The sequence below is a fragment of the Panthera tigris genome, chromosome A1 (genome assembly GCF_018350195.1).
Source record: "Panthera tigris isolate Pti1 chromosome A1, P.tigris_Pti1_mat1.1, whole genome shotgun sequence".
In the NCBI taxonomy this organism is placed as follows: Eukaryota; Metazoa; Chordata; class Mammalia; order Carnivora; family Felidae; genus Panthera; species Panthera tigris.
In genome coordinates, this window is record NC_056660.1 from 40,165,465 (window position 1) to 40,188,751 (window position 23,287).

At 32.9% G+C, this 23,287-nt stretch overlaps 1 pseudogene; it reads right to left on the bottom strand.

Annotated features, from left to right (window-relative positions):
* LOC102966543 overlaps positions 1-23,287 on the bottom strand; it is a 179,515-nt pseudogene that overhangs the window by 116,070 nt on the left and 40,158 nt on the right.

Sequence of the window (23,287 nt, forward strand, 5' to 3'; positions counted from 1 at the left end):
TCAACCTAGAACACATTGAAAGTTAGTGGGAAAATGGATTAACCAATCACTATATGTACTAGTGCATTATGGGAGAAAAAATAAAAGCGAGTTCTCAACACTATACCATAAACAAACATAAATTGAAGATAGAAAAATGACCTGAAATGAAAACAAAATGCGTATTTCAGAAAAAAATATAAGCCATCATTATAATATCAAGATACAGAAATATTAATTGCAGATATAAAATTCAGAGTTCTCAAATGTTAGTAAATGACTATTTATATTTTGAAAAACACCTGTCCAAACATAGAGACTATGATTCAGGGACAAATAAAGGGGTTTACATAAACCTTACATAAACAGTTTATTATGTTTAATAAAGGAATTATGATTTGGGGAACAAGGAAGAGGTTTTGTATCTTTCTATCTTCTTCTTTGCTTATATGTTTACTTTTGAACTAAATAGTCTAAACTTGTTTGTTGATTAATACCCAGTATAAAAATTAAGATAAAAATAATTTTCAAAAGAATAGAAAACAAAACAATGGAAATAAACTGATGAAAAATAATAAATATTCATAATATACATTGATTTCAACATAAATTATTTAAACAGATATGAGTGTTTTCACATAAAAATGTCAAACTTTTTCTTTGTACTTCCTTCCTTTTTTTTTTTTTTTAACTTTGTTAGAACTATACTATTCCAATACTGAGAACTATTTAATTCCAATACAAACACATCATCTGGACCCCTCTTTTGGGAGTTATTATTATTATTATTATTATTTTTTGTAATACTTGCAGTTAGGCCTAGTAAATGTATCTATCATTGATTATGATTCATCTATTGGCTCATCATTTGAGGAACAAAAATAAGTATTTTTATTTACTAATAAAACCCACCTTCTCTATAGACTGTATTATGATTTCCGTGTGTTATATAAACAAAGTTGTAGAAAATAATTTCACTGAAAGTTTTCTCACATTTAACCTTGATATGGACTGCTGTGTTTGTGGAAAATAATATGAATGGAAAAAAATTCTACGAAAATAAATGCATTATAATTGTTAATGAGATATCTTACCTTGAGCTCTCTGGAAAGGAGAAACTGGGGTACACATGTACTGGCAATGCTCTGTTGATGTGAAAATCCAGGGGATCAAGAGAAGGAGTGATAATTCCCTAGAGAAGAGAACAAGGGGGAATATTTTTCCATGTTTCATCTTTAATTGGTTAAATCTGTTCCACTGGGTGTTAACTGTCCTTCATACAAGAATGAGAGTCTCTCCTTTTCTGTAGGCTCTACATGTAGGTATGTTAAATGTGTGACAGTGGTGGTGACCAGAATTTAATGGCTATAGGAAGAGAATGATATCCTGACTAAAATAACCTACTCAAGTGCTTGATTCTGTATTAGGAGGGATAGTGGGGCAAGGCCAAACAAATCTGGGATGGAACATAAATTCAGTCAGTCTACTTGGATCTCATCTGGGAGCAAGAGGCACTGGCCTCTTTCTGGAGAGGAAGGGAATGGAGTTCCCTCCTATCAGTTGATGGCCATTTGCAATCTTCCAAAATAATTTATAAAGGGATTAACAAGCCAAGGTTATTGCTTTGATGTTACAGTTTTTCCTGGTTATAATTGTTATTCATCAGTTTCCTCTTTTGCTAACCATCCTAGGTCTGACCTATAGTTTAGCTGGTGTGTGTAACTTGCCTCTAGACCTTCAAACTCGGGGGATCTGAGCATGAAAATTTATACATTCTCTTATGAAACACTCTCTTTCAGAAAGATATGGCAATAGAATTCTAAGCTGGTGATTTTCCAAAGCTGTGCTTTTCCTGTTTAATTTGGCCCTTTCGATTTTTCAATTTTGCTTTGTGAATACTTTAATATAAACATGTTTTGCTATCTTGTCTGTGCACTTGTACTTTCAGATTAGGTAGGACATTTCACATTATTAAAAAGTCCTTCCTCATTATTTTTACTTCTACCTTTGGATGTCCCACATGAATTTTAGTAATGTTTACAACCTTAACTAATTCTTTAAACAGAAGGATAATGACAGTTTACTAAACAATTTAGAGTCAGTACATCTCATAGAGAATGAACAATTTAGCTGCACGAATTATGTGGATTTTAGTAGTTGATACATAGGATTTTATTAAGTTTGGGTAGAAACTTGGGGTAATTAAAATAAGCTAAAAATAGTACATTCATATTGTGATTCATTGTTAGCATACCCTAGTATTAAACAATATTAAAGACCTATTATCTTAAAAAGTGTTTATATCTGGGCTATTTAACTAGGAAGCCTACATATGTTTATCATAACACTAGTTATAGGTAATAAATGACAATATTAACATCTAAAAGTATTTTGAATATTTATATAAACAATCAACAAAATAATATAATTGTTTGCTGTTATACTTACCATATAGTTAATCTTAAGATATGATGAAAGGTGGTAATGTGTGTCTAATATTTATTGAATGCTGGGATATTAGATTTGAAATGTATTTATATTACTTCCATTTCACAAACAAGAAATCAGGAGCTCAGAACTATTAGTGCTTCTCCACTATTAAACAGCCAATAATTCAGCATTTAAAACCAGGTCTTTGGGGTACAAATTTGGAATGAATGCTATTTGGTTAGTACAATTTATGTTTATTCTGAAATAATTAAAAAAAATTTAATGTTTATTTATTTTTGAGAGAGACAGAGACAGAATGTGAGTGAGTTAGGGGCAGAGAGAGAGGGAGACACAGAATCCGAAGCAGGCTCCAGGCTCCAAGCTGTCAGCACAAAGCCTGACGTGGGGCTCGAACTGACGAGCTGTGAGATCATGACCTGAGCTGAAGTCGGACGCTCAACAACTGAGCCACCCAGGCACCCCATATTCTGAAATAATTTTAATATTCATTTTTTTATATTTGTACTCTCCCATATTATATTTAGACATGACTAGCAACATGTGCTTAATAGGTTATTTCAAAATGAAAAAAAATACTTACTTCTAAGTTTCAGGCTTCAAATTGCTTTTAATTACCTACCACATTCAACAGGGGGAGTTTCAGGGAGATTTGCAGTGTCTGAAGAAAAGAACACGCAAATGAAATAGGAAGAGAATGCAGAGGTGCAACAAAAGAAAAAAAGTGTTGTGAAACTGAGTTCTAGTAGGAAACATACAGGGTGCTGGTGTTCATCTGAGCACAGAATGAAAAACGTCCTTAGGTACCTTTGGGAGATAAATGGATTAAGAAAAGTCATTCAGGTATCTAATGAGAAGAAAAAGAAGCAAACTTCACTTATCAGGTATGGAAGGTTACTCAGGTTGATCTCAGGTTTACTCACAGTACAATACAGATCTAAGAAGACAGGAGGTATCAGTGTATACAAAATGTTGAGAGTTCCTATGATCCCAGAGTATTTTACCCAGCCATGATGCCATTTGATTAGAAATATGACAGGCATGAATTTTCAAATATGAAATAACTCAGTTATAGAGCACTGATAAATAGTTGTGAGAAAAAAACATTGTGAAATGGCAATTAAGAAATAAATAAAAATTAATATACCACGAAAGGAAAAAAGTGAGTGTCCATTAACACTGATAGCCCAGAGCCTGATTGGGATTCTCTCTCTTCCTCTTTCTCAGCCCCCTCCCCCCACTCGCATTCTCTTTCTAAAAAATAAATAAATAAATTTATAAAAACAAACACAAAATTATTCTCAGGAGGTTTTCCTAATGTGAGAGAATGTGTTGGCAAGAATTACAGTGCTAATTTTATCTTCTTTATTGATAGAGAATTAATATACACTACTTTATATATTTCTATACCATATGTGTATATATTCCTGTTGACAAACACACACACACACACACACACACACACACACACACACACACATATATATGTACACACAATATACATGTGAACAGCGCTCGCCTCTTAATATTTCATATAATCTATTCTTTTAAGTTTTTATTTAAAATCCAACTAGTTAACATACAGTGTAATATTAGTTTCACATGTACAATTTAGTGATTCAATACTTGCATACAACACTCATTGCTCATCACAAGTGCACTCCTTAATCCCCATTCCATGTAATCTTTTTTTTTTTTTTTAAACACAGACACAGGCTGTGTTAGGAAATAACATGTCCTTAGGTAATAATTTTGTACTTTTCTGCATCACTTGAATTCTATGTGTCAATGTATCAAAAGCAAAAACAAAAATAAAATAATAACACTTCTTAATGAAAAGAAAAAGGTACGACAAAATGTTTACAACTTATTTTTGAAAATATTTGTAAACAGAAGCTCTGTTTTTGTGATGTGGACCAGTTGTGCTGAGGACATTTTTTAAAGTGCTTAATCAGATCATCATAAAAATGACACATTAAATTATAAAAAGTAAGCAGTTATAAGCAAATATTCACCAGGAATTTAATTATGGACCACCAAAAACTTATTGTAAGAAATATACTCCTAAAGTACACTCAGGATTTTGAGTCTCAGTATATTCAACCCACAGTAATATTAGAATAAATTTATGAAGCATTCTGAGAAAAAAATATTAATGCTATTCATCCTGATAGTTTACCATTATTTTACCCACACATTCTTTGATAGTGGTGTTTAATTCTATTAATAATGTTTTTGATAATTAAATTTTTTGCACAGTAAAAACTATGTTCACGTCAATATTTTACCAGTATGTAATATTTGACTAGATATTTACAATAATATTACAACTGTCACAAACAAGGAAAAAAAAAAAAACATTGTATCCTTGGGAGATATTCAGTTTAATTTTTACAGTTAGACATGCACAAGTGATATGGAAAATATTTTCAAGTTCTCAGTATGCCAAAAGATAATAGTATTTCAATAGTCCACAGAGTAAGAAAGGAAAACAATAGAAGAGTATGGGATGCTTTGGCACAGAACAGCTAAAACAGAAATTAATGTTCACTCAAAGCACAAAATTATGTTATTTGAATCCATGTAAGTATGAAAACAAGTATGAAAAGTATGCACATCTTGAAATCTAGGTCTGGATATATTTTCATATTATCTTTAAAGAATCAAGATTAAGCAAAAATTGTACAATTGATCATGAGTTTAAACATGCAGATTTTACTGTGAATTTAAATCACTTGAAGGAAGAGATTCCCATTTAAAAGATTAAGGTCTACAGTAGGTGCTGAATCAGGATCATGCTTTCTTGCTGATTGATGGGTCATGTACATTAATGGCTGGTTAGAATAATTATCACACTGTAATTTACGTGCCAGACTGGGACATGCCGTAGGTCTCATTTACTATTTTGTCATAACTACTTTTCCTCACTTGCAAGGTTAAAACAAACCAGACTATTCTCACAAGTTCGTATGTGTTTCAAGACTTTTAAATAAGATTATTAATTTATGTGGGTATTTGTAAATGATGCAAATTCTAGTGGGCAAACAATAATGATAACAATATTGATTCTATTAATTAATTGATTAATTCTAATTAATTCTATTAATACAAATAATCAACCTTTCTGTCCCATAATTTCTTTGAAATATGTAAAGGAGCATGTGCCTGAAGATAGGGATGCTATTCAAATATTTTATGTGGTAGATACCAGTCAGAAAATGTGACTCTGCTGTTGTCATAGATGTTTGCCTTGAACAACCTACATGGTTTTTCAATAATATGCCCCTGCTCTCTTATTAAATAACAAACAGATTTCTTATTGAATAATTTTAATAGCTCTCTTGTTGAATAACAAACAAGTAATATCTCAATTATATTAAACTTGATTCATGGTCAAGTGTAAGAACAGATCTAAAACAGATTTAATAGGGCCAACATGAAGTATAAAAGAGAAAAGTGCCTTGTAAGCTACTGATCTTATGTCTCTCTCTCTCTCTCTCTCTCTTTTTTTTTTTTTTTGTCTAGTCCCTTCTCTTTTTCATTGCTTACATTTCCTCATTTCGTCTTATCCAGTTCTTATTCTGTTTTAGGACAAGCATTATATAGTCACTTTCTATTACCTTATTATGCCCCATTTTTATTTTACTTTTGTCTTATATTTTCTAAACACTTTTATTTTTATTTACTTATTTTTTTAATTGAAGTATAGTTGACACACAATATTACATTCACTTCAGGTGCACAGCATAGTGATTTGACAACTCTGTATACATTATGCTATGCTCACAAGTGTAGCTACTATCTGCCACCATCCAAGGCTATTACAATATCATTGACTATATTCCCCATGTTGTCCCTTTTATACCCACGTTTTATTCATTTTATAATGGAAACCTGTATCTCCCGCTCCCCTTCACCCATTTTGCCTGCCTCTCACCACCTTCCCCTCTGGCAATCATTAGTTTGTTCTCTGTATTTATGGATATGTGTCTGTTTTTTGTTTGCTTGTTTATTCTTTGTTTTAGATTCCACATATAAGTGAAATCATATGGTATTTACTTTCTCTGACTTATTTCACCTAGCATAATATCCTCTAGGTTCATTTAGTTGTTGCAAATGGCAAGATCTTAGTCTTTATTTTATTATTATTATTTTTTAATGGCTAAGTAACATTATTGTGTGTGTGTGTGTGTGTGTGTGTGTGTGTGTGTGTGTGTGTGTATGTGTGTGTGGGGGGGGGTACCACATCTTCTTTATTTATGTATGGATGGACACTTGGGTTGCCTTTTGTCCTCATGTAGGCACCTCCTCCCATATATAACAAGACCCATATATATGATGCCCTCCAGTCAGTAAAATTTGATGTTCACAATGTTATACTTCCTTCTATTTTATCTCAATGCTATCAGTTAGTGTTTAGTCATTTGTATACATGAGAAAAAAACAAGCTAACATTTATAAAACTACAAAAAAAGTGACATTTTTATATAATATTTACAGGTTCTTTCTAAAAATGTAATTAAAATCTTTTCCCCCTAATTCTGAAATTCTTTCTATGTTAACAAATAGTTTTATTATACTTTTATTAGGAAGGTTTCAAATTGAGTCAATATCTTCTTACAAAGTGTCATTTTAGAAAGCTCTTCATAGAATTCAGATGCTTTTGCTTTGCATTCTCTTATATTGATTTTGAAAATTTATTTTTTAAAATATTTAAGTTTATTTATTTATTTTGAGAGAGAGAGAGAGAGAGAGAGAGAGAGTGTGTGAGCATGAGCGGGGAAGTGGGCAATTAGAGGGGAAGAGGGAGAATCCCAAGTAGAATGCATGTGGTTCAGTGAGCAGAGCCTGACATGGGGCTTGAACTCATAAACCAAACGGTGAGATCATGACCTGAGGCAAATTCAAGAGCCAGACACTCAACCAACTGAGCCACCCAGGTGCCCTGAAAATTTATATTTTGAAAATTGCAGTGTGGAATTAAATTTGTCCACCTCTTATTTTATTGGAGAGGAATTATCTAATAGTTTCATGAGAAAAAAACATACACATACATAATTTTTAATGTACAGGCACACATCTTTTTACACACATTCACAACACACAGTTATGTGTGTATATATATATATATATGTAAATTCATATATGATAAATATTATATATAAATAAAGTAAAATGTAAATTATATACATGAATATACATATATATTAACCTTTGGTATTCACTATCTCACTTTGCCAAGTACGTCAGTATATTCTTTTTCCTGTGAAGTTTACTCTGATATAGCTAGATGGGAGGAAAAGTATATAAGATGAAGCTACCACAGACAATTTTGAACACATATGGAAATGTAACTGTTTTCTACAACTGTTAGAGAAAAATCTGAAGTTGGAAATAAAATTGTTTTAATGATCAACTTTCAATGAGATTTGTATATTTCCTGTTTATTTCTACAGAAAAAGTAAATCCCAAGCTTTTTTGACCTGGTTTGGCTCATCATGAATATAAGGGAAGCAAAACTCAGATCAACATGACACAGATTATACTTTAGAGCTAAAGAATGGGCTTCACCCTCAAAGCAATTGCTGTCAATACTGCATATCTATTCTTGCCAATCAAGTGTTAGATATCTTTTCCTAAATTTTTTATTGGCATATACTTTTAAAAGAATAAAATGCATAGATTGCAGACATTAATTATGGGTTTTTGGGTTTTAACAATTGTATACACCTGTGTAACCACAACCCCAATCAAAATACAAGACATTTCTATTATCTCAAAGAGATTCATTTGCCTCTTTACATTTAATTTTCCCCAGAAAGCAGTCACTTTAAAAATTAATAAACTTTATTGTTCAAAGAAGTTTTAGGTCACAGCAAAATTGAGGGGAAAGTATAGAGATTTACCATATACCCCATTCCCCCCCACATGCTTATAGCCTTTCCTACTGTCAGCATCCCATGCCAGAGTGACTGGTACATTTGTTACAATTAATGAAGCTGTATCAACACATCATCATCACCCAAAGTTCAGAGTTCATAGTAGGGTTCACTCTTGGTTTGGTTTTGTACATTCTATGGGTTTTGAAAGTTGTGTAAGGACTTGTATATATCATTATGGTATCATACAAAATAGTTTCACTGCCCTAAAAATCCTCTGTGCTCTGCATATTTATCCTTCCCTATACCCAAACTTCTGACAACCACTGATTTTTTACTGTCTCCATAGTTTTTTTTTTTCATTTTCCAGAATCTCATATAGTTGGGATCACACAGTATATAGACTTTTCATATTGGCATCTTTCACTTACTGATATGCATTTATGCCCTCTCTATATTTTCATGGCTTGATAGCTCATTTCTTTTTAGCACTGAATAACATTCCATTGTCTGAATGTGTTACAGTCTAATTATCCATTCACCTACTGAAGGGCATCTTAGTTATATCCAAGGTTTTGTAATTATGAACAAGCTGCTATAAACATCTGTCCAGGTTTTTATGTGGACATAAGTTTTCCACTTCTTTGGGTAAATATCAAGGAGTGGGATTGCTGAGTCATATTGTAAGAGTGTGTTTAATTTTATAAGAACCTGATAAATTGTCTTCCAAAGTGGTTGTACAAAAGCATTCCCACTAGTAATGGATTAGAGTTTCTGTTCCAGATTTTTGCCATGGTTTGGTGTTAGTGTTTTGGGTTTGGGCCATTCTAACAGATGTGGTATCTATTAGTAGTATTTTATTGTTGTTTTAATTTGCAGTTCTCTAATGGTATATGATAATGACCATCGTTTCATGTATTTACTTGCCATCTGTAGATATTCTTTGGTGAGGTGTCTGTTAAGGTCTTTGGTTCATTTTCTATTCAGGTTGTTTGTTCATTTGTTATTCAGTTTTAAGTGTTCTTTGTATATTTTCAATAGTAATCCTTTATCCAGTGTGTCTTTTACAAATATGTTCTCCAAATCTGTGACTTGTCTTCTCATTCTCTTGACATTTTCTTTAACAGAGCAATTTCTTAATTTTAATGAAGTCTGCCTTATCAATTATTTCTTTCATTAGTTGTACCTTTGGTGTTATATCTAAACAGTCATTGTCATACCCAGGTCAAATAGATTTTCCCCTATGGTATCTTCTATGAGTTTTATAGTTTTTCATTTTACATTTAGGTGTATGACACTTTTTGAATTTTTGTGAAGGGCCTAATGTCTGTGTTTATCCCCCCCCTTTTTTTTTTGCATGTCTGTGGCCTGTTATTTTTGAATCAGTTGTTGAAAAGACTATTGGGTCCATTATATTGCCTTCGCTGCTTTGTCAAAGATCAGTTGAGTATATTTATGTGGTTTTATTACTAGGCTCTCTATTGCATTCTACTAATGTATTCTTTCACCAATATAAAAGTCTTGATTACTGTAGATTTGTAGTAAGTCTTAAAGTCAGGGAGTGTCATTTCTCCAACTTCAGTGTTCTCTTTCAATATTTAGTAGGTTATTTTGTGTCTTCTGCCCTTCAATATAAACCTTGATACCCACAAAATAATTGATACCCACAAAATAATAGTTGGGTAGTTGATACCCACAAAATATTTTTTTAGGGATTTGTATTGAGATTGCATTTAATTTGTAAATTAATTGGGGGGTACCTAGGTGGGTCAGTCAGTTAAGAGTCCGACTTCAACTCAGGTTGTAAGCTCACGGTTTGTGGGTTCAAGCCCTGTGTTGGGCTCTATGCTGACAGCTTAGAGCCTGGAGCCTGCTTCAGATTCAGTGTCTCCTCTCTGTGCCTGTTCCCTGTTTGCACTGTGTCTCTCTCTCTCAAAAATAAATAATTGTTAAGAATTTTTTTTTTAAATTGTAAATTAATTGGGAAAACCTAACCTCTTGAAAACATTTAGTCCTTCTATATAAGAACATCAATTATCTCTCCATTTATTATAGGGTTTTTTGACTTCTCTCATCAGAGATTTGTAATTTTCCTCATATAGATATTGTACATATTTTGTTAGATTTATACTTAAGTATTTCATTTTGAGAGGTGCTAATATAAATAGTATTGTATTTTCAATTTCAAATTCCACTTATTCATTGCTGGTGTATAAGAAAGTGATTGACTGGATCTTAAATACAGCAGCTTTGCTATAGTTGCTTATTAGTTCCAAATTAAAATTGGTCATTTTTTTTTTGAGATTTCCTACACTGACAATCTGTCATCTGTGGACAAAGTTTTATTTCTTCCTTCTCAATCAATACAATTGTGTGCCCTTTTCTTTACTTATTGCATTAGCTAGGACTTCCAGCGCAACGTAAAAAGAACTGGTAGGAGAGGACATCCTAATCTTAGTGTCAAAACTTCCAATTTCTTACCATTAAGGATGATGTTGGTTGTAGATTTTTTTGTACATGTTCTTTACCAAGTTGTGCAAGTTTCCCCCTATTCCTAGTTTGCTGACTTTTTCATTTTGTCTTGTTTTGTTTTTGTTGTGAATCGTTGTTGAATTTTGTTAAATGTTTTTTTCTGCAGCTATTTATATCATCAAATGATTTGTCATCCTTAGCCTATTGATGTAATGGAAAACATTAGATTTTTTGTTTTGAACAAGGTTTATACCTGGATAAATCTCACTTGATCATGGAACATAATTCTTTTTATATATTGTTGGATTTGATTTGCCTATATTTTGTTGAGGAGTTTGCATCTATGTTTGCAAGAGATAATGGTCTGTAATTTTCTTGTAGTGTTGTTTTGTTTTGTTTTTCTGGTTTTTGTGTTGGAGTAATGCTGACATCATAGAATGAGTTAAAAAGTAGTCCCCTTGCTTCTATCATCTGGATAAGATTGTAGAGAATTTGTATAATTCTTTTTTAAATGTTTGGAAAATTTACCAGTGAACCCATGTTGGCCTGAAACTTTCTGTTTTGAAAGGTTATTATTTGCTGATTTAACTTCTTTTGTAGTTTAGGCCTATATATATTGACTGTTTCTTTTTGTGTGACTTTTAGGAGATTGTGTCTTAAAGGAATTGATCCGTTTCATCTAGGTTATCAAATTGTGGGCATAGAGTTGCTCATAATTGGCCTTTATTTTCCCTTTAATGCCCATGGTGTCTATAGTGATATCCCCTCTTTCATTTCTGATATTAGTAATCTGTGCCTTCCTTCTTTTTTTTTCCTAGTTAACCTGGTTACAAACTTACCAATTTTATTGAAGCAACCACTTTCTTATTTCTTTTATTATAGGTCCATTTTGCATACTGTATTATAAAACAGACAAATGGAATTGTATTTCATCTGCTCTGTAGTTTCTGACTGTAAATCGCTGGAATGCTTTTGAGATATATCCATGTTGCTGCACTGTATCAATAACATATTCTTCTTTATTATTGAGTAGTAGTTCATTGTATGTAGATGTAGTTTTTTATTATCCCATGTGTGGACATTTTGGTTATCTTTAGGCCTAGATAATTTTGATTATGGCTGACATGAAAATTCTCTTGACTTTTCTTTCGTGGGTGTTTGTTGTATTTTCTTGTATAAATGCCCAGGTATGGAATTCCTGGGTAATAATATAGACATACTCGTTTATACTTAATTTTAAATTAACTGAAAAATATTTTTTTCTTAAGTAGTTTTAGTTTACATTCTGGCCAGCAGAATGTCAATGATCCAAGTTGCTCTACATTCATATTTACATTCAATAATGTTAGCTTTTTTAAAAATTAACCATTCTGATGAATATGAAATAGCTATTATTTCACTTTACTCTACTGTTCTCTTAAATTCCTGAGCCTTACTTCTTCACACATACTCAGCAAAAGACTGGGCTAACATAAAGAAAAAATATGATTCAAGAAATTTTCTCTCTAAATATACAAACATCGCTGTATTTGTACACATCCATCTTTCCCCCCCAACTTTATTGATTTATGATTGACAAATTAAAATTGTATATATTCAATGTGTACCATGTGATGTTTTGATATATGTATACAAATAAATATGATTGTCACATTTTTGCTAATTAACGTATCTAACATGTCAATAATTAACTTTTTTATGTGTGTAGTGAGAACACTTAATCTACTTTCAGCAAATTTCAAGTACGCAATACATCATTACTAACTATAGTCACTACTCTATACCTTAGGTCTCTAGAACATACTCATCTCACAACTGAAATTTTGTGCCCTTTGATTATTTCTCCATTACCCTTCAGCCCCTTACAACCACTATTCTACCCTCACCTTCTGAGTTTGAGATTTATAGATTCCACAAACGAGAGATCATTTTTTTCTTTTATTTATTTATTTTGAGAGAGAGAGAGAGAGAGAGAGAGACAACACAAGTAGGGGAGAGGCAGAGAGAGAGGGAGAGAGAGAATCCCAAGAAGGCTCCCTGCTGCCAGCACAGAACCCTATGCAGGGCTTGAACTCACGAACCATAAAATCATGACCTGAGATGAATTAAGATGTGAAGACTTAATTGACTGAGCCACCCAGGCACACCACCACAAATGAAACATCATTAGGTATTTGTCTTTCTTTTTCTGGTTTATTTCATTTAGGATAATGTCCTCAGATTCATCCATATTGCTGCAAATTGCAGGATTTCTTTTTTTAAGTCTGAAATATATCTAAAATATATGTCTATGTTTACAGATATATATTGTTTTTTAGATAAGTTATAAAATATTTGTAGTTTAGTATATATTTTGTGATATTATATAATATATGTATACTGCACTTTCCACAAAATACCTACATATGTAATATATATACCACATTGCCACACAATATATACAATATCACAAAATGTAATATCTATCACATTTTTTAAGTTTATTTATTTATTTTGAGAGAGAGTGCATACTGCATGTGCACATTTGAGTTGGGGAGGGCAGAGAAAGAGGGAGAGGGGGTTCCAAGCAAGCTCCTTGCTATGAGTGCAGAGCCTGAGGTAGGGCTCAAACCCATGAACCATGAGATCATGACCTGAACCAAAAGCAAAAGTCAGACAGTTAGCTGACTGAGCCACCCAGGTTCCCCTATGTATCACACTTATTAATCTATTCATCCATTGACAGGCACTTAGGTTGTTTTCATATCTTGGTTATTGTGAATAATATTTCAATTAACATGAGAGTGCAGATATCTCTTCAAATTCCAATTTTATTTTCTTTGGCTGTATATTCCCAGAAGTAGGATTGCTAGATCATAGTTTTATTTTTAGCTTTTTGAAGAATCTCCGTACTGTTTTCCGTAATAATTCTATTTACATTCTTACCAACAGTGTGTAAGTTTCCCTTTTCTCCACATCCTCAGCATAGTTCCTTTTTTTTTACTTTTTTATCATAGCCGTCCTGACAGGTATGAGAGGGTATCTCATTGTAGTTTTTATTTTTAGTTCCCTGATGATTAGTGATGTTGAACTTCTTTTTATATGCCTGTTAGATTTTTGTATGTCTTCTTTGGAAAAATGTCTATTTAGGTTTTGCAGATTTTTTTTTCTTTTTTTTTTTTTTAATTTTTTTTTCAACGTTTATTTATTTTTGGGACAGAGAGAGACAGAGCATGAACGGGGGAGGGACAGAGAGAGAGGGAGACACAGAATCGGAAACAGGCTCCAGGCTCTGAGCCATCAGCCCAGAGCCTGACGCGGGGCTCGAACTCACGGACCGTGAGATCGTGACCTGGCTGAAGTCGGACGCTTAACCGACTGCGCCACCCAGGCGCCCCAGGTTTTGCAGATTTTTTAATTCTTTGTAGTTGTTGTTTTTTTTCTTGCTATTGGGTTGTATGAGTTCCTTATATATTTTATAATTATAAATGTATAAGCAACTAACATAAGAGCACTTAAACATATGAAGCAAATATTAACAGATCTAAAGGGAGAAATAGACAGCAATACAATAATATTAGAGGACTTTAGTGTCCCACTTTCAGCAATGGATACATCATTCAGAGAGAAAATAAACAAAGAAAAAGTGTATTTTAATAATACTATAGACCAAATGGTTTTAAGAGACATATACAGAATATTCTGTTCAATAGGAGTATAATATACATTTTTCTTAAGCTCACATGAACATCTTCCAGGATAATTCATATGTCAGCCCACAAAGTGAATCATAATAAATTTAAGAAAATTCATAGTATATCAAGTATCCTTTTCCAACCACAAGCAAGAAACTGTTGAACTGATGGGTGGATGACATCAAGAGAAATAAAAAAAATATATTGAGACAAATGAAAATGGAAACAAGATGCCAAAACTTATGGGATGCATCGAAAGCAATGCTAAGAATAAAGTTAGCAATAAAAGCATATATCAAGAAAACAGAAAGATCTCAAACAACCTAGCATTGCTCTCAAGAAATTAGAAAAGAAGAACAAACTAAGCCCCATAAGCAGAAGGAAAGAATAATGAAAATCAGGAGAGAGACAAACGAAGTAGAGACTGGAAAAACAATCAATGAAACTAAGATAAACAAAATTGACAAACCGTTAGCTAGACTAAGGAAAAAAACAAGAGAAAATACTCAAACATCATCAGAAGTGAAAGGAAACATTACAACTGATATCACAGAAGTACAAAGAATCATAAGCGATTACTGTGAACAATTACATGCATGCATCCCCTTGTACTCTTTCCCCATCATAATGATGAACTGACAGTATTTCTTGTTAATGACTGTTTTTACTCCCCTCTTCTGCATACTCTGCATATTCCTTAGTCAGTCTCTTTAATGAAAAGTTGTATTGCTAACTTCACTTTGTCTCCTTTGTCTTCAAATCATATTACAGTCTCTTCATCAGTATTTAAAGAAGCTTAAATCTCTTTAATCAAAATTAACATCATACCTACCCCTCATCTATCACATACTCTTACAGGCTATAAACATTTTTCTTCACCATATCTTCATAATTCAATACATCATTATTCCATTCAACTTACTATTGTCCCTACTTCTTCACACCGTTCTTTTGCTAAAGACATCTGTGACTTCTGTGTGACTAAGTACAAATTTATCTTCAGGATGTGTAATGGTCTAGTCTTCCAAACAATATTTGTGGTCTTTACTGCATCCCTTTACTGTGGGCTTCCTTTTTTGGGCTTCTATATGAACAAACATCCACCCTTTCTGTTTCATTTCCACCTCCTGGGATATTTATTCATAGTTTATTTTGTAGGTGGCTCCATATGACTCTTAAATGAGTCTTCTCTTTGCAAACTACCTTCTTGTTTCGTTAATGTAAGTACAATTTGAGCAATTGCTTAATCCTAAAGCTTAGGAGAGATCATTGATTTCAGAATATATGACTATCAACCTTTAAACTATCATCAACTCAATTATAAAGGATTAACTTTTTAAATATCCTTTTGTGATTCACTATCCGTCAATCCATTTATAATTTACCATCTGCCCTGGAGTGTACCTCCTTTGTATTTTGAACCCATCTTCTGATTTTTATCCTGTTAACACCTCATCTCTTCCTCTATCATATCTTAACTAGAGTGTATCTCTCTAGATTGTATTTTGTGTAATCTATTCTATACCCACTGTCATCTTAAAGATAATAAAGCAAGTAGAATGTGTCACTTATATTTAAAAAATGTTTTAGTGACTTTTCATTGTCCTTGCCAAACATCATCCTTGCAATCTGGTGCGTTTCTTCCTCAACTAGCTTCCCTTTTCACCTTTTTGTATGTCACTCAATTCACTTCATCAAAACAACCCCCCTTAGTTTTTAGAATGTGCTGAATTTTCTCTAAAACATGAGCCTTCACATGATTTCCATTGAAGGAAAATTTCTTTCATTCACCCTATTATATTAAATTCACCAGGTTACTACTACTTACCCTTTTGATCTCAGTTTAACAATTAGTTCTCAGATTAAATTTTTCTTTTTCCATACTAGCTTAGCTCCTAAATACTGAATTTTTCCACTGGACAGTACAATCTACAAGGGCATAAACTGCATCTGTTTTCTTCCCTGACAAATTTGTAGCATCTACACATTCGTCTGGTAAAGAATGGACAGTGACAAATTAGATATTGAATACATCAGTATATCACAATCTCTTTCTTGGTTGTATTGAAGAGACAGGGGATTGATTAATCCTGCACAAGAATAACTTGTACAAGTTAAATAGTCATCCTTTCTCAGGTTAAAAATCCAATTTAGCACTTTGCTAATTTAAAATAAGTAGTCTATGATGTTTCAAAGTTTTAGACTCTGATCACAAAGGGTAAAAAAAAAATATTTAATAGATGTCAAGAAATGCATAAGACAAAATTGCGTTTTATTGATTTTTAAATTCTTTCATTTTCATAGTTTCCTAAATACCATGAATATAACTGTTTCCCTACAATGTACATTTATGAAAGCAATCTGATTTACAGAAATATTGTTTCTTTAGAAATTTACGTCAACAGTCATGCTAATTAATCATTGACAGAATGAAATTAAGTCTCACTAAATAGAAAGGATCATCCACTGAAACGTTCAATTAGAAAGTGAGTAGTACATAATTTATCACTAAACTAGTCATTTTTCTTGCTCCTTTAAAAGTTGAATATTATTCTGTAAAGTGAATATGGCAAATAAATTTTATTAATTAATACAGATAATTTAGAGTAACTTATATGTTGAATAATAAAAAATGGTAATTAATAACTTAGTTATTATAATTTAGTGACATATTTTGTAAATTTCTGACTAAAACAATGTCTTTCAGTATTCCCAATAAGAGGAATCCAGTATTTCCTCAACATTGGCATCTAGAAGGGCCATAAAATGAGGCAATTTCCATAAATGAATTCTCTGAGGAATTTAAATAATTATTTTAGGTATGTGTATATTTTTCCCACTTGTGAAATTAGTGACTTGGAGTAGATGGAACATAAAGCATCTCTAGGGTGAAAGGTTTCCTGACTTTGACTTATACCTACAACTTCTGTCACCAGAATCAATGCTTACTTCATGTGGAGGAAGTTTTGCCCATATGCTATGATCTTCTCAAATTTCTTTCATGACCCCTTCCTCATGACTCCCCTAGTGCTGATAATTCGTTGCTACCAACAGAAGAGTCTTTAAAGTGGGGCATTTCTTCCTACAGATCTTTGAGTAAAACACACATCCAACAGAATAGTTATTTACTAACTCAAACTGAGAACACCATGGAACAGGGAAATAATATTTAAATTTTTATGGGGAGGCAGGAAGGGATGAAGTGTACCAGTATGTGTGGCATTAAGACAAAGCTAAAAAGGCTATGTATTTCTAGGCTGACAGAGATTCTCCTACCTCACTGAGGATGTGTGAAATGAAAATAATTTTTACTAAAAAGAAAAATATTTCCTAAATCTTCTTTAACTTCTTTAAGTTTCAGCTTCTCATTTGGTAAAATAAGGCTAAGAATTCTCCTGCGCATTTAAGTAATATATTTCCATCAACGTGTTCCAACCAAAGACCACTAGGAACATGCCTGTAGGTGAACAAGTGAGTTTATTACCAATTGCAGAGAGGCAGAACACACACTATAAGGAATGGTAGGAGGTCTCATAAAGAAAGCATTAGAAAGAACCTGTAATTGGATTTGGACTTTTATTGGGTAATTTGGAAAGAGGGTATGGAAATGACAGGGGTCCACTTTGGATTGGGTGCTATTAGGATGCATCAACATTTCTATGTTTGAACATCTCATTAAATTTATCTACAGGAAGGGCATGTTAGAGCAAGCATAACATTGTATTTGTTAAAGAAAAAGCAGTCATTCATAATTGCTGAGAAATGGGATGTTTTCACTTTCATTGGTTGTACAATATTGTTTTTTCTCACGTTCTGATAACCTCTGTGATTTTATTGATGTTGGTGCCTACAATATCATATATATCCAACAAGAGAACAATGTGGCCTAGTTATGAGTATCAGACCATCATCTAACAACACTAAAGCCTAGCTGTTATTGTCTTGTCAGATCACTTCCTGAATGTAACAGGCTGCATTTTCCTTTCTCACAAGAAAGAAAGAAAGAAAGAAAGAAAGAAAGAAAGAAAGAAAGAAAGAAAGAAAGAAAGAAAGAAAAAAGAAAGAAAGAAAGAAGAGAGAGAGGAAGGAAGGAAGGAAGGAAGGAAGGAAGGAAGGAAGGAAGGAAAGAAGGAAGGGAGGGAGGGACAGAGGAAGGAAGGAAAGAAAATAATGAAGAAACACTTGATAGAGAAAAATTCAGGATGTCCAACATACCATGCAGAAGTTCTAAAAAGATAAATAAAAAAAAATGGACAGGAAGGTATTATCAAATTAATACTTAAGACAGTATTCCTCAACTTTAAGCATAACATTATTTAATATAACACCAAGTACAAAGAAAAGTTTATAAAAGCTTCTAGAGAAAAAGCAAAAACATAAAATAAAAGATCCTTTACAATGGGACAAGATTCATATTACCATGATAGTGCTCAGGAAGAGTGCCAGATTCTAGCACAATGGATCAATGTATGAACATTCTGAGGAAAAGCAGCTTTTTATCTTGCATTCTAGAGGCAGCCAAACTTTAATCATGCAGTGATTCAGTAGATTTACCTCCACTAAACTATTTCTGAGGCAGTTACGTGAAAATATACTCCAATAAGATGAGAATGAAACAAGGAAAATGGAGACTTGAGATAAGTGAAATGGTGCAATAAGCCATGAGCACAGTGAAAGAACCTGCAGGCTGAGCTGTGAAGCAGGCCAAAGAAAGAAACACTGTCTACAATGGCAGAAAACCAGCAGGCTCAAAGAAGCATGTCTTAAGGCGGTGCTCTCAAACTTTAATGCACAAAGGAATTATCCAGACATTTTAGACTGTCAGTTTCAATTAGGTAGGTCTGCAGTAGGACCCAAGAGTCTGCATTTCCTGCAGCAGTCAGTTGGTGCTGATGCCATTTGCTCCATAGTCCTCGCTATGAGTGGCCAGCTGTGCCCCTGAGCAGTACATTCAGTCATTTAACATACAAATTTGTGGTTCATACCACTAAAACTTGTCACATGTTTCTCTTCATTGTCCTTAAAACTAAATCTTTATTCCTTTCTATGGTTCTAAACTTTCTTTATAAAAATAATTTTATCAGCTTACATTTCCAACTTCAACTCATATCACACTAAGCATCATTGATTATGCTCCAATCATACTGGCACAGTTTCATGGATGGTCTAACTTTAGAGTGTTTACTTTTGCTGTTGCCTCTGCCCACATTTTCCTTTCCTAGCTGCTTGCAACACTTGGAGAAAATGTATATATCACTTCTTCAAAAAACGTTATTTTTTTTCAGTTTGTTTGTTTGTTTGTTTGTTTTTACTTTTAAGCAATCTCTACACCCACCTGGGGGCTTGAATTCACAACCCCAAGACCAAGAGTCACATGCTCTTCCAACTGAGCCAGCCAGGCCCTCTTCTAAAAACGGTTTTAAATCGCAAACCCGTTTTTCTCTATTATAGCACATTGTCCATTTTTACCATAGTACTTAATATAGTAATTATGCTAAGCATTTTTATTTTCTCCCTCCTTTATATCATATGAATATGATGAGGATTAGTTCTCTCTATTATTTACAGTTATCCACAGTCCCTCCCAAATACTTGATACTCTTTAGACACTTAATACTTGGGGAAAGATTATATGACTAGCACCATGCTGAGAAATAATATGAAAGTTATTGAAGTTATGAGAGAGAGAGGCTTAACATGGAATGGGCATGATGTAATAATGTGCAGGAGTCCCTCCCTCATCTATGGTTTTTCTTTCCACAGTTATAGTTACTCATAGTCAACCACCATCTGAAAATATTAAATGGAAAATTCAACAAATAAGCAATTAATACATTTTAAGTTGTATAGCCTTCTTTTAAAAATTTTTTTAATGTTTATTTATTTATGAGCGAGAGAGTGAGAGAGAGAGAGAGAGAAACAGAATGTGAGCGGGGGAGGGCAGAGAGAGAGGGAGACACAGAATCTGAAGCAGCCTCCAGGCTCTGTTGTCTCTCTGTCAGCACAGAGCCCGATGCGGGGGCTTCAGCTTACAAGCTGCGAGATCATGACCTGAGCCGAAGTCAGACACTCAACTGACTGAGCCACCCAGGCGACCCAGTTGCACACCTTTCTAAGTAGTGTGATGAAACCTTGCACTGCCCAGTGAATCATTTCTTGTCCAGTGTATCCACACTGTGTACACTTCTTAATTGTTAGTCACATACCAGATATTTATGTATAGGAAAAAATTAGGGTTTCTAATGTTAGGTACTAGCTTTGGTTTCAGGCATCTGTTGGGGGCCTTGGAACATATCCCCCAGGGAAAAATGGGGACCTATGTAAAGTAGAAAAGTAATGACTTTAATATATCATCATCTCAGTTGTCTTTTCAACTACTTTCAGATATTACATCGCTTACTCCCATAGTTTTAGGAATTATTATTTAGAATTTTGTATCCCCAACTTATTATCTTTATTTTGCTCTTTTAAGATCGAAACACTGAGTAGTCAAAGCAACTATAACTATGATTCAGTTGCCTGAACAAGCTCCTGTAAGAGAATCTCCATTGGTTAGAAGGGTCTTCAGTGTAGAGCATTGCTCATTTTCTATTCAACCAAAGGGTGGAACAGACAGGAATATGAGTAAAACAAATGCATGGTATTTATAGTACCTTTATGGAATATGAATCTAATCTGTAAGGGTAAATTATCAAGGAGCCATAAAAAATGTTGATAACAGGTAACACTATAATAGTATACCCATTCAGAGTGTCAATAACATAAAATACCATCAAATGCAACATGTATTTTTTAATCACAAACACTAAATATATAGCAATGATATTACTGTATTAGAGAAATATTTTAAAGGAAATTATATATATATAATTTTATACATATTAAAGGGATATAAGCATGACTGTTTTGAATGTGTCTAGATACTAGCATTCAATAGAAATATTGAAATATTTGCACACATTATGAATTAAACTAAAATTTCATTTGTGGTCCTGTAATGTCTTTCCAAAGACTTTTTTTTCTCCAGTGTTTGCTCAGTGAGCTGGAAATTTCCTAAATTGTCCTAGAGATTCTTATTCCAGCCTTGAGATCATTGACTTTCCAAAGCTATTGGTGTGAATATTCAAAGAAATTGCCTGTGCATTAAGTTTAAATTAGCTGTCATTATTATTCACAAAATAATGAGACTGCAAGCAAATCATGTCATTAGGAACAGCTTTCACATCAGTATCATATTTTCTCCTCTGTTTACTGCTAAATGTGCAATTTACCTAAAGAGGGAGTGTAAGTGAACAATGAGACAAGAATTAAGTGAACATTTGTGATGTGAATTCTATGACCCAGGAAAGCTAAAATGAGAAATTAAAAATATATATTATGGAATGCCTGGGTAGCTCATTTAGTAGAGCATGTGACTCTTGATCTCAGAGTCATGAGTTCAAGCCCCACATTGGTTGTAGAGCTTATTTTAAAAAATAAATTAAATAAAAACTATATATATAATGAAAGTACTATATGTAAAATATAAATAAATATAAAATGTCAAATATGCAGACCTTTGCCCACAGGGAGAGATAAACAGCAAGTGAAATGTCATCATTTTCAGTGAGGTGTCAATATTGAATCATAACCCAAATATTTATTGAAGAGTAACAAATAAGCTATTTTCAAGTAGAACTCAAGGAATTTATATTAAAATATATAATATTGAAATAATTTCTTTACCTAGTTTCTTGCCCATTCTTTTAATTCTGTGATGAATGTTTCATAGTATCTTGAGTTTTTACTCATTGCTAGCCATGTTTCTGAATCTCAAGTATGTATGTCTGCAGATGTTAATTTACTATTCTTTAATTATGTCTTTACATTTAATACTCCTATCAAATATTGAAAAAGGCATAAAACTTAAAATTAGAGACATTTAGCTTTGAATCATAGCTACAGCATGTAAAAGCTATATGAATTCAGACAAGTTAATTAATCACTCTGTGTTTCGGAAATTTTTATTGAAAATGACATAGAGCATTAAATGAGGTAAGGGGAAATATATATTAATGACCTTAGGTGTACCTGACACAAAATAAGTACTAATTATAAATTATTTTACTTTCCACCTTCTTCTCTTGAATTTCAAACAACATCCTGGCACTCTTTTCTTTGCCATCAACTATTTATATATTTCAAACTAGCTTGATCCTAAAATAAAACATGTTTGTTCTTTAAAAAAATTTTTTTACTTTGTTTTTATTCTCCTCATCTTTGCTTCAGTTTTCATGCCTCTGGTCTTTTTTTTTTTTTTTTTTTTTCTTTACCCTTATACCAATATAATAGTTGAACTATCAGAAAGGAGGATATCTAGGTAAATATTTTGGGAAAGTTAAATCAAATAGGAGTTATCAAGATACAGGCAGGGTTGAAAATGTTAAATCAGTAAGGAAACAATCACTACCATTGTTGTAGAGACAGTGCACAGAAGGAGGTTCCTACTTGCCTCCTTTACTGATCTTCATCAGTTGTTTCTTGGACAACAGAAGACTCTTGACCCCAAAGAAGACAGCCCATTGACTGGCAAGAAGCCAGGACATTAATTTTCTCTGTGTTTTGTGTCCTGAGACAAATACAGTTAGTTGCTTCAATAGCAGAATATTAGAAAGAACTATTGTTCTGCTAAAGATCTGACAGTACCCCATGTTCATGTTTTATCTGACTACTGTCAGCATAATTTTACTTCTTTATAGTCCATGAAATTTTATGAAATAGATTTTTATTATGTTAAAGTAGTCATGTTTCTGTTGATTGTGATAACTTCCTCCAAGACAGACTTACCCTAGTTAA